This window comes from Cervus canadensis, chromosome 17 (genome assembly GCF_019320065.1).
Source record: "Cervus canadensis isolate Bull #8, Minnesota chromosome 17, ASM1932006v1, whole genome shotgun sequence".
Lineage (NCBI taxonomy): Eukaryota > Metazoa > Chordata > Mammalia > Artiodactyla > Cervidae > Cervus > Cervus canadensis.
In genome coordinates, this window is record NC_057402.1 from 2,182,667 (window position 1) to 2,196,171 (window position 13,505).

A 13,505-nucleotide genomic window follows, 5' to 3' on the forward strand; every position below is an offset into this window, starting at 1 on the left:
CAGGCTCCTCTGTCCATGGGATTTCCCAAGCAAGAATGCTAGAGCGAATTGCCATTTCCTTCTCCAGAGGATCTTCCCGATCAGGGATTGAACCCCTGTCTCGCGTCTCCTGCATTGGCAGGGGGTTTCTTTACCACTAGTACCACCTGGATTTTGCCTCCAGTTGCACATTTAAGATGCATTCAGCAGCAAAAGCGCTTTCCCTGCTCCTGGACAATCCTCAGAAAGCTCACGACGCCCCAGTTCCCTCCAGCAAAGAAAGTGCAGTTGTCACTTTAAGTCACAAAACACTGCATCACTTTGGTTTTGTTGTTCATTTTTGTTTATTTGGCTGCACTAGGTCTTGTTTGTGCCACATGGGATCTTTAGTTGTGGCAAGCAGGATCTAGTTCCCTGACCGGGGATCAAACCTGGACCCCTGCATTGAGAGCGTAGGGTCTTAACCCCTGGACCGCCACGGAAGTCCCAAAGCCGTGTCACTTCAGCCATTAAAAATACCTAGCCATCAAGACTTCCCTGGCGATCCAGTGGTTCAGTCTCTCTGCTTCCACTGCAGGGGACTCAGGTTCAATCCCTGGTTGGGGAACTAAGGTCCTGCATGCTGTGCGGTGCAGCCACAAAAAAAAAAAAAAAAGCAAAGTCTTCATCCAAACTTCAGACACGATTGAAAATCAAATCTGGTTTCCTCCCTGGGCCTGCCACACCCCGCTGCTTCTCTCTTCCCTCTCACCCGTGACCCCCCATGAGTGGGTTCCTTCTCCCCCACCCTCCAAGGTCTCTGATGTTGGCACATGAGCTGCAGGAGGAGAAGAAATGAAGTACGGCACTCCTGCCTGCTCAGCACCGTCCTTCGTAAGCTGGCTTCTCGCTCTCTCGGCCTAGGACACCTGTAAGGCCAGCTCTTGCCCCTTCGTCCGGCAGAGGTCACTCCCCAGCAGTCCCTGACCAGCCCGGTGCCTCCTCTGCTGCTGGTCACTTCCCTTCCCAGACCCCGGGAATCCTGGGTGCACCAGCTTCTCCCTGCTAGGTCTGCTTTAGCTGCCCTGGCCACTCTCATGGGCAGCCCCCGGCCACTAAAGACTGACCCCTCATTGTGTGTGGCCCCCACTGCATCCACGGGACCCATCAGGGTGTCCTTGGCTCTGGTCTCTGGGAGTGCAGGTCGATGTCACATAGCAGCTCAGCGTGGCTCCTCCCAGAGCTACCAGACAAGCTTTCCCCATCTCAGACAGCAGCCAGACAGGTGGTCCATGTGTCCACTCTGCAAGGGACAGGCCTGGAGTGTCCCTCACCAGATGCATGCCCCTCCACATGGTCTGGAGAGGGCAGGGTACAGCTCCTACCAGGCAGTCTTTCCCCCAAATCTCTCCCTTTATTCCTCCCCCCGACCCCAAAGTCTCAAGGTAAGTGAAGAGTTTTACCCACTCAGATCAATTTCCCTTTGAAAATCTGATCTTCTTCTAGGATGGCTTGGGAGGGTGATATCTATTACACTTTGATGCTTGTGTTGAAACTTCCAGTTTAACAACCTGTTTTCCATTAGTTGGTGTGTTTTTTGAGGGGGAAAAAATTTTTTTATGAAAAAGTTTATGACACTAACTGGGCAGATAATTTTTGCAGATTTTCTGAAATTAAATAATACCTGATTCAATGGTGGAGGAGGGCATGGCCACCCACGCCAGTATTCTTCTCTGGTGAATCCCACGGACAGAGGAGCCTGACGGGCTACAGTCCATGGGATTGCAAAGAGACAGACACAATTAAAGTGACTTAGCCTGTACGCACGTGATACGCTGGAGATGTGGCCTGGACCGGAGCATCCAATAAGCTGCTCTGGTGTCCAGCTTGGAAGCATCTTCCCGTGAGTAGGAAGGCCAAGCTGCAAGGGGCTCCCTTCCACCCCTCTTCCCACCCACAGGCCCCTGGAGAGCTGCTGTGAAAACAGTGGCCATTTCCTGGGTCCCTGGGTGGGAGTGATGGGTCTATATGCAGTCGCTTCCTGGGTGGTTACAATCACTGTCCGTTCACAGAGGAAACTAGAGCAGGAATAGCTTTCTCATGATCACATGGCCATTTAGTGGAGGCACTGGGATTTGGACCCACAGCTCTGGGACCCCGGAGCCTGGGGTCTTTGCCCACGTCCTATTCCTCCTCTGCCTCGGAGGAGGAGGCCAGCAGTCCAAGAGCACCCTGAAATGAGATGCTTATTTTCTTGCAGATGTATCCATGCCCACCAGGTCTGGAGGTGACATCTCATTGGGAACCCTGCAACGAGAAGGAGGAGATGGAGCAAGTGCGGCTGAACTTCCTGCTGCAGACCCCAAGGAGGGCACCCTTATTCAGTCTATCAGCCCTCCGGGCCCCTCGCTGGGCCAGGCTATGTGAATATCATGGACAGACTGTGGTCCCACCCTCCAGAAGTCACATTCTAGTGGTGGTGTGGGCAAGTGAACCAAGGATGCCGGTTGATGGGGGCGGGGGTTACTGTACGGGGCTCTGACAGGTACTTGAGATATCAGGGCAGCCTTTATGGTGTAGAGGTCTGGGCTGTTGTGAGGGAAAAGCAAAGCTGGCTTTGCAGGTGGAGGAGGTGGGAAGGGGCCTTCCAGCAGGGGGACAGTACTTCCAAACTTGTCCACCTAGGTCCCTTTGGGAGCAGAGGAAGGCAAACCCCCAGGATCTGGGGACAGAGCTCAAAATGGACCACTGCCCCCAGGAAAATGCATTCAACTCCATTCTATAGCTGTGCTTGTCTTATGTACAAACAATGCTTTACATGCTCTGAGCATCCAGGGTCTGCAGGTTGGTTGGGCCGGGTCAGGGTCTGCTTCTCTGAGCTAAGAAAACAGGAGCAGCTGGGGGAAAATGACGTAGTCACATCAGCAACTCAGAAAACAGACTTTTTGTCCACAGTGTGTCCAGGGAGAGACTGGGGCACAGAGACAGGGAAAGCAGTGAGGGGCTGATGCTGGGGCTGAGTAAGGGCCCTCGGAACGGATCTGGGAGCCAGAGCCTTGGGCGTGGTGGGAGAGTGTGGGTACGGGGGCACCCACCACCTGGAAAGCCTGGGAACCCCTGACATGAGGACATGCCCGCTGCTTCTCACTTCCGGTCCTCCTCCAGCTCCCAGCTCGGCCCCACTTCCAGAGGTGTCTTCAGAGATGCCCAGCCAGGTAAGCGCTCCCAACCCTCACCCTGTACAGGCTGTCGTGGTCATGCGCCCCCCAGCACTTACCCCGGGGGCGTTTCACATCTATTCTGGGACTTCTCAGTGAAGATCTCTCCCCAACAAGATGGCAGGCTCCATTATTTGGCTGGTTGATTCGTTGGTAGATTGGTTGGTTGGCGGGCAGGCTGATAATCTGGACGGAATGTTGGTTGGCAGATTGGCTGGTTGTTTGGTTGGAATGTCAGTATGTTGGTTTGTTGGCTGGTTGGTTGGTATGTTGGGTGGCCGGTTGGTAATCTGGATGGTATGTTGGTTGGTTGGTTGGTTGGTGGTTGGTTGGTTGGTTGGTAATTTGGTTGGTAGATTGGCTGGTTGGTTGGTTGTTTGGAATGTTGATATATTGGTTGGTTGGTTAGTTGGTTTTCTTTCATCATCTAGCAGAGCACCATGTACATAGTAAGCCTACAATAGATATCTGTTGACTTCTCTCAAATCCCTGTTATCTCACTTGATTCTTACAATATCTCAGCACTTTCAGCACAGGAGGAAGCAATAATTTCCAAGTTACAGATGTGCACACTACGAATCCAGACAGATCTTGAGTCAAAAACAGCAAAGCTGAGGCTGAGCTGGGCCCTGCAGAGCTCCGACTGTCAAGAGGCTCTTCTGCTGATGAATGAGAGAAAACCTTCATGGCACAGTCGAAGAAAAAAAAAAAAACAAGGGAAAATAGCATGTTTGTTCCTTATTACTAATCGTGCGGCCTTTGGGTTTTCTTAGTCTATATTTTTGGTCCACTGGTTTTACATAAGCACATTACCCTCACACCACTTTGCAAATTTGGTTAGCTGGCCTGGCCCTCTGTCCTGCATCCTCACCACACACCACTACCCTTGCGGCCTCAGTGCCAAGGAGTGAATCCACCTAGTCACTGATTTCCTCCTGCCCCCAGGAGCTCCTGACCTCCTCTGCCAAATGGAAGCGTGCCCCTCTTCACTCGCCTTCCGCTCCTGTGAAGTCAGTGGTCCTCACAGCACCTGAACACAGTCCCCTTGGGCCATGACGTGGAGGTAGTAAGCTCTCCCAGCTGAGACCCTGCAGGAAGGGATCCCAGCTCCCCTCCCCTGGGGATCTTGCTGGCTTCACTGAACTCCTGTCCTTCCTCCTCCACCAACTAGTCGGATGGCCTCGAGCAAGTCACCAACTCACGCCATCTTCATGGGAATAATGAAAGTGCCCCCAGCATCACAGAGCAAGGGTGCCAGGGAGCGGTTTCCCACGGAACCGGGTGTGTGGTGGTGGTAACAGCCATCGCTTTCTAGGGCTGATGGAGCTCCAGATGCTTCTCTAAGTGCTGTCCATTCCTTCTCTCGCAGGGTCCGTGCCACCTTCTTATGTGGATGGCTCTAATGCCTCCACCTCTGCTTTTCAGAGGAGGAAACTGAGATGCACAGTAACTTGCCCAAGATTTCATCACTGGTGAGCAAAGGATCAGGCTGATGTTAATGCCCAGGTTCACGGCCGCCGCGCTGCTGGCCCAGAAGAGACAGACCCGGTGCGGGGCCACTGTCATTGCACCTTTAGTGTGGTCCCTGTAGCGGTCGGTCGAGCTGTGATGCTCTGAGTGGGGTTTTGATGACCGTGTTCGGCTCTCTCCCCGTGAGGGATGAGAGCCTTTCCCTGGCACGCCGCCTTGTAAGCTGAGCTTACAAAATCAACTTTAAGAACACTGTTTCCCGAAGTGGAAACGATCAACAAAGACCTCCAGTGATGCGCTGCCTCAGCCCGGTCCCTGCCAAGCCCAGCCACCCAGCTCGCGAGCACACACGCTCACTGTTGCAACTTGCCCTCCGGTTCCCCTCCCCTCTGCCCCATTAGAGGAGGGGAGACTAATCCTGGGCCCTTTCTTCCCAGCACGCAGGCTCCCAGTGCCAGGGCCGTTCAAGGAGGGGAGGGTTCACTGCCTCCAGCCGGTTCCAAGATAAACAGAAATCTCCCACCCCTCCATCTCCCACGGCCTGTGAGAATGAGACATGCTTTCTCTTATGCATCGTGTGTCTGTGCATGTGTGTGCATGCGTGCACGTGTGTGTGTGTGTGAATGCAAGTCTATCTTGTGTGTTTGTATATGTACATTTGTGAGAGTGGGAGTGTGGCTCAGTGTGCATTATTCGTATGTGTGTGCGAGCGTGCGTGTGTGTCATGTGAGTGTGTAGGTGAGTGTCAGTGGTGGGGCAGGGTTTGGAGAACCCTGCCTGGAACATCACTGCTAAGGATCAGGAGCCCAGGGGTAAACCCGGACACCCTGAAGAAATGCTTTCCTTGGGGAAATCCCCTCTCCTCCTCTTCTTGTTTCCATCTGTCCCCAACCCCTTGGGGTCGAACACCCTGAGCCCCTCCCAGCTTCTCTGTGCTAGAATTCTGATGGGCAGAGATGCTGGAGGATAAATCTCAGCATAAGGATGAAGACTGTGCCCGAGGTCCAGCAGCTGAACCGGCCCAGCAAACCCCTCTGAGGCCAGTCGCGTCACTAGTCACAGCCTGCAGGAGCATGTGCAGGCAAGCTGGCCCATTTTACAGGTGAGGACACTGAGTGGGAGATGAAAAGAAAACCTCGCCCAGACCAAGGTCCTGCCAAGCGCCCGGACACCTGCCATCCCCCTGAGCCCTGAGACAGTCCTCTAAGACCAGAGTCCACTGCGTGGAGGAGGAAACCTGGGCTCGGGGAGTGAGTTACTTGCCTTTAAGGTCACAGAGCTGAGAGGTGACCGATGGCAAGCCAGGTCCCTTGAATGCAAGCCTGTGTGTGCGCTGCTCCCAGTGCCAGGGAGGCGTGGGCGGGGGAGGGAGAGACCACTGCTCTTCACCCAGTTTCCTGCAGCTCAAGACTTTCTCCCATTGGTGGTACAGGGGGTGTTCTGACTTGGGGCCGGGGGGCTGGGGGCGGGAGACGGCATGCTTTTGGCTTGGTGGCTTTTATATAGGTTGGCTGTCCACACAGAGCCACCCTGGGCATTGAAGTCTGCGGTCCCATCTCCGCCAATGGCCCTTTGGCTGGAGGTCCTGGTCAGTTGAAGCCAAGGACTGTGGGGTGGGGGACGGCAGGTTCCCATGTGCAGCCCTGGGCCGGCATCTCCGAACCCCACCTCCCTGGCTGCTTTTCCAGCCCCAGTTCCTGGCAAAATCCCCTCTGGAAGGCCCATGCGTGGAGCCTGGGGTCCTTTGAAGAACAGAGGACCACACAGAGAAGGAGAGGACCGGGCTGGCTGCGGGGTGTGGGCCCTTCTCTAGGATGGTCCCTGGGCCACAGCCACGCCTCTCAGGCCCTGCTGTGCTCCAGCCCTCCGCCTCTCTCCTTCTTTACCCCTTCTCTGTCTTAGCATCTCTCTCTCTGACTTCTCTCTCCCCTTGGTTTCTCTCTGCCTCTGTTTCTGGCTTCATCCCCATCTGACCACCTTACCTCCCTTCTGCATCAGGAGCTCTCATCTGCTCCTTTCTTGGTCTCTACCACCGTTGTTTTTGTTGTTTAGTTGCTAAGTCATGTCCAACTCTTTGTGATCCCATGAACTGCAGCACGCCAGGCTCCCCTGTCCTTCACCATCTCCTGGACTTTGCTCAGACTCATGTCCATTAAGTCCATGATCCCATCCAACCATCTCATCCTCTGCCATCCCCTTCTCCTCCTGCCTTCAATCTTTCCCAGCATCAGGGTCTTCTCCAATGAGTCGGCTCTTCACATCAGGTGGCCAAAGTGTTGGAGCTTCAACTTCAGCATCAGTCCTTCCAATGAATATTCAGGACTGATTTCCTTTTGGATTGACTGGTTTGATCTCCTTGCTGTCCACGGGACCCTCAAGAATCCTCTCCAGCACATTGTTCAAAAGCATCAATTCTTCTACCACCATTAGATGGGCTCAAGTTCAAATCCAGGCTCAATCACTTCCTAGCTATTTGACTAAAGGTGAATTGTTTTACCCGAGGGCCTCTGTGTCCTAATCTGTAAGATGGAGATAGTCACACCAATCTCCCTGGATTCTTAGGAGGACTGGAGAAGAAACAGAGGTAAAATACCAAGGAAACAGGATGCGGTTACAGCTGAGGAAGGCCGAGGTTGGTGGGGGGTCCAGCCTGAGGTTAGCACGGCCTTTCCTCTGCTGGCAGCCTCTGGCCTCCTCCTGCTTCTCTCTCACCACCTATGCCTTCACCCTAGGGGAGACTCCATAAATGCCAGGCCATTGCCCCTTTGCTCATTATCCTTGTCCCCAAGACAGAGCAATGCCCAGAACCCATTCAGCATAAAGCTAAGCCAATGGAGATTTCTCAAAGAACTCCTTTGTCCCATGGAAGGAGCTGCTTCTTTACATCTTTACAGTTGGGAAAACTAAAGAAGACATTGTTAACACCCAGCCTAAGAAAGGGAGCAGGGGTGTGCAGACTCCTGCGTTCCTCCTGGGACGAAGGACCGAGGCGGTATTTTCACATCCTGCTTCTGCTTTGTGCTGGCGCTTACTAGTGAGTGAATGCAATAGCAGCCACAAATAAATATCACCGTAGTATCAATATTTTGATAAAAGAGTATCCAAATAAGATTTTTTCCAGTTCTTATCAAAAAAATTATAAAAAGATTTTTTCAATTGTTATTAAAAAAAAAATCTTATGCTATCCTTATTGTGTCAGCAACTGCCCTAAGCACAGAAAGATTAAGTAAGTCTCCCAGAAACACACAGCTAGGAAGGAGCAGAGCTGGGACTCAGCGCATCCATGGACAGTATGTACCCTATATTCGGACCTTCAACTTTCGGATGTTCCAGGATGTGAACATGCGTTCTCATGTCCAATCGCACAACTTAGTTCATCTGCCTGGTGAACTTTTCGAGGCACTGAACTGTAAGATTCAAAATGTTCTCTTTATCTTTTGTGTTTGTTTGTTATGTAGTATTTGTGTGAAAGTATTATCAACCTATTACAGTACAGTACTATATAGCTGATTATGTTGGCTGGGTACCTAGGCAAACTTTGCTGGACTTAAGAACAAATTGGACTTTATGAATGTGCTCTCAGAATGGAGCTCATCTGTACTTAGGGGGCTTACTGTGTAATCATACAGTATATAAAATATATAAAGTATATATCTAATTTTACGTATTAACATATATACGTATAAGAATGCATAGAGCATATATCCAATCATTGATATTTTATATATAGTATATGGTTTTCCATGGTGGCTCAGATGGTCTCTCTGCAATGTGGGAGACCTGCGTTCAATCTCTGGGTTGGGAAGATCCCCCGGAGGAGGGCATGGCAACCTACTCCAGTATTCTTGCCTGGAGAATCCCATGGACAGAGAAGCCTGGTGGGCTACAGTCCATGGGGTCGCAAAGAGTGGGACATGGCTGAGTGACTAAGCATACATACAAAATATAATCTGCATAAAATTTATAAACATACATACATTTCTATATGAACATATATAACTTAATGGCTACGTATATATAAGATACATAAAACATACAAAAATCTGCAAATGAGACCATTATAGCAGTATAAACTGGCCGGAAATGCCAGCTTGGAAAGTAGTGAGCTCCCCATCATGGGAAGTGTGCAGACAGAGGCTGGAGGGCTGCCCACTGGAGCTGCTTGAAATGCGAGCCTTGGCCGGGCGAGGGAGGGACAGGGAGCTGTGTGCTCAGGGACGCTTGACACTCCATCTGGGCAGTCAGCCTGCTGGGGTGGGCCAGGGAGGTACCCCTTGAATGATGGGTGGGTCTGAGCCCAGGGCAGGTGGAAGAGCAGAGGGAAGGTCAGGAGCCTCAGGAGCTGCCAGCCTGGTCTTTTAGTTCCAAGTTAGGGGCTTCAGGCCACCAGGCCACCCAGACAGCGAAGGGATGTTCAGCCTTGCTGCGGCATTCGCCCTGCAGAGGGAGAAACCGCTGACCGTGACACCAGCCCGGAGTCCTCTGCCCCACGGGGATCTCCCCCAAGCTCCCTGCTCACCATGGCAGCAGCAGAGAATGAGTTCATCTCCACGGAGTCAGCCGCACACAGATGAGGGGACAGGACAGAAAATGAAACCAGCACCGCGAAGGGCAGGCCCTGCCGGGCACCAGGGCCTGTGGGAACTGCTGCTTCCTCGTTCCTGTCCGGGAGCCAGAGTCAGAAACACCTGGTCCTAAATCCCAGCCGTGCACCCATTGGTCTAGTTTCTCCTCTGTAAAATGGGATAACACTAAGCCCTACCTCGCAGGGTCCTTGAGACTGTTCAAGGAAATGCCGATGAGATGATGGCCCGCTTGGAGCCTGACACTACGCGTGCCCAGCTGATGTGAGCTTTCTTCCCTGGCTCCTGTGTGAGCCCAAGAAGCGTGAGGTCCCTGATTATGGTGGCCCCCAACGGGACTAGAATCAGACGTGGTTCTGATCCTAGGCCGGCCTCTGTCTGCCTCATGGAGTCGAGTGGCTTCGATCAAGTCCTTTCCCTTCCCTGGGCTTCACTTCCCTTCAGAGGCTCAGACCTCAGAACTTCCCAAGAGCTGCCCCATCTGGAGGCATCTATGGTGAAAGAAGAAATCTTTGGAATCAGTCCTTAGCAAGCAGGACAGGGGAGCCGACTCCCAGCGATATCTGAGACCCACTGCCCGAGAGGATGCCCTGCCTTATGATCTTTTATGCCTGAGAGGCAACGGGGCATGGGGCTTATCCCATTAAAGACAGGGAGACAGAGGCCCAGGGAGGCTGTTTCACCCCCCAGGTAGTTGGGAACACCCTTCTGTTGGCTCCCAGCTCTGCATTTCCCAACCCCTTTCTCCCTTTCCCAAAAAGATAAATAAAATCATCATCATAAGGTCATGACTCAGACACTTCTCTCATCCCCAGCCTTAGGGCAGGGTCTCGCCACCTCTCAAATCCACCAGGTCAGCTGTGCAGCCTCATCCCAGAAGTCCTGTGGCCACAGCCCTCTCTCCTCTTTGGGTGTTTCTGAGAGCGACAGAAGAAGACAGGGCTCCTGTAACATGGGCATCTTCCCTCCCTGTCTGCAGTCAGAAATAAAAGTCCTTACTCATTTTTGTAAGACAGAGCCAAGGCTGGGAGTCACAGATGAATGGAGAGGGGGAGGGCAGGGAGCAGCCTATTTTTTTTCAAGTGAGGGAGGGTACCAAAGATGTGAGCACTGTGAAACCACCCTCTGTCTCCCCCCAAAGCAGGTCCTTATTTGGGGAGCTTTTGACTGTGATCATGGCTCCATTTGCATAAGAAGTTCTTGGGAGGGAATAAGGACTTGTCACATTTCTCCCACAAGAGTGTGTTCACACCAAGAACAAGGGAGACGCAACAGTGGCCTTTGCCGTCACCAAAAGTGGCAGCTGAGTTGAAGAATTCCTTCCTCTAGGCACATTTCCCCTGGTCTCCCGATGAAGCCGACTGTTCTCTAGGGAATGTGGAACTCACTGTCACCAGCACAGCCTGCCCGCGCCTGCCCTCCACGCTCAGCGCTCCAGCTAAAATCACGTCCCGTCTCTGCTACAGGTTTATGAGGCCCTGTTTCAAGGATGACAGGCTCCTCTCCGGGTGAGAACAGGAGAGGCAGGGCCAACTGTTACAAAACAAGCCTCTTGGAGGGAAGCCGGCGGGGGGTGGGGAGGGAGACCCACAGTCAAGCTAGGACAGCGTCTCCCAAGAGGAGCCAAGCAAGACTCCATATGATTTCAATCAAGGAAGGACACCCGCCTGTTAGCCACTCCACCTCCCAACCAGAGCCAGACACATCCAGATGTCTGCATAACATCCTGTCTCCCCAGGTGCCTGCCTCTTCCCACTGCTGGCCCAGCCTTGCCCCTGCAGGGCACACCTGAAATGCACTCCAGCCCTCGCTGCTCTCCAAGGCCAGTCATAATTGCTCAGAGCACTCACACAGGGGTGCACTTTACAGGGGAGTTTATAGCTCTCGCAGCGTCGCCCATGAGGTAATGAAACAGCACAGGCCCTGAGCCGCTCCTGGGCTGCCGCTCCTGGGGGGACGTTTCAGGGTGTTACACAGGAAGTGGCATGGTGGCCCTGTTTGCACTCAGTGGGGGGATGTGTTTCCAGACGGAACACCCAGCAGGAAATGAAGTAAAAGCCCCTCCCAGTCAAGGAAGGGTTTAGAAGCCACTGCCACCAGCACAGCAGGAGGAAGCCCTCCAGGCCTAGGGGACAGGGCCCTCAGCTCCCGGAGGCAGGGAGCTACAGCAGCACCCAGCCTTCCCAGCCTCCATGCTGAGAGCCTGCTGTGTGTGAGGGGGTAGGGGGTGACAAATGAGGTTCAAGGGCAGACCCAGGCCATTGGCTTGAGGCCAGGGCCACAGAGCTGATCCTGATGGACTCAGTGCAGTATCTCCAACCTCTTAGGGTTAGCAGGTCTCGATGAGGACAGACAGGAGCTCTCTGTGGAGTCCCCTCAACCCATTTAGAGCCCATCAGAACTGCAAGAAGTTCCCATTCTGGACTACGGAGTTTGGTCATGGTCCACCCACCCTTGAGACATTCTTGTTAAATCCCCAGATTGAGAGCCCACCCAGTGTTATTGTCCAGATGGGCAGCCCCTCAGAGAATTCCAGCAGCATGGCCTCTGTAGTGTGGCTTGGTATCCAGCTTTCTATTTGAACACCCGGACACTGCTCCTCAAAGAAGGTCCTCCAACTGGAGGGAATTTGGGCTGAGTTCTTTCTCTGCTTCGCTGCCTGCCCTCAACAGGCCCCATCCCATCTATGAACCACATTGTCTATGCCTGGTCCAGAGAAGCTTTGACAAATGATGTCTGAGGCTGCTTTCTAATGGAAAACCTCCAGAACTCTGCCCTTTGAATTCAGCTGCAGGAGGAGATGGTTTCAAACCTCTGGCTCAGAGTAACACCCAGGGATAAGACAAGTTCAGGGCAAGGCAGATTCGGTCCTTTATCTCCAAACAAAGGCATGGGTTTTTTTGGACCATAAACCTGAGCACCAAAGAATTGATGCTTTCGAACTGTGGTGCTGCAGAAGATTTTTGAGAGTCCGTTTGACAGCAAGAAGATCAAATCAATCCTAAAGGAAATCAGTACTGGATATTCATTGGAAGGACTGATACTGAAGCTGAAGCTCCAATACTTTGGCCACCTGATGTGAAGAACTGACTCATTGGAAAAGACCCTGATCCTGGGAAAGATTGAGAGCAGGAGAAGAAGGGGAAACAGAGAATGAGATGATTGGATGGCATCACTGACTTGATGGACATGGGTTTGAGCAAGCTTCAGGAGTTGGTGATGGACAGGGAAGCCTGGTGTGCTACAGTCCATGTGGTCACAAAGAGTCAGACACAACTAAAGTACTGAACTGAACTGACTGAACTATGACATGTACAAACAGCCATGCTCTGCCAAGATGCCTGCAGAACCCATAGTCAGTAAACACCTAGAGGGTATCAGGATGGGCTCCAAGGGATTAAAGCCCAGTGGTCTGTGAGCTGGAACTCTTCCTCTCCATCCTGCCCTCTTCCTCATCCATCCCTCAGCCCATGAAGCCAGGTATTCAGGGTGGATTTTGTCTCCATCTCTCCCACCTACACCCCCTTCTACATCACCATCTTCTCCCGGCTGCAAGTGCATCCTTCCAGGCCTCCCTGCCCCTAGGCCCAACCCTCTGCTCCAACCTCCCTCTGTTTACTACACAGGCAAATCCCACCACAGCACTCCCAGCTCAAAGCCCACCAATGCCTCCTTGGTGCCTTCAAGATTAAGGCCGCAGCATCTCACCAAGAACTGGACTTACTGCATCAACGTCCCAGATGCTCTCAGCTCCACCAGCCTCTCATCTGAACTTCAGATAATTACTGCTTTCTCAGGAAGCCCCACCAGACCACCCACAAGTACCTCAAACTCAGTATGGCCAGACTAAACTTGTCACCTCAGCTCCACCCACCCCAAATTGCCCTCTTCCCCTGGTTCGGTGAAAGGTCCCACCTTCCAGCCGACCAGGACCACCTCCCAGTGGGCAGGTCGAGACCTGCAGTCTCATCCTCTGACCTCCGACCCCACACTCACCCCTCTCTCCATCAGCCCAGCTCCCATCACTTCCCACAGCCCCACAAGCTCTCACCTGACTTTCCTACCCACAACTGACCCACTTCTTCCCCACGGCAATGCCAGCTGCTGTTAGAAATAAAAGCCATGATTTCAGAGGTCTAACATGATAAAACTTTATACTTCCCACGTAGCTAAGGGGCCAGGGCCAGTGTCCCTGGTTACAGCAGGTGCTTTCTCTGCAGATGGTGACTCAGGGGCCCATGTTCTTTCCATTCTGTGCCTCTGCCAGCCCCCAGGA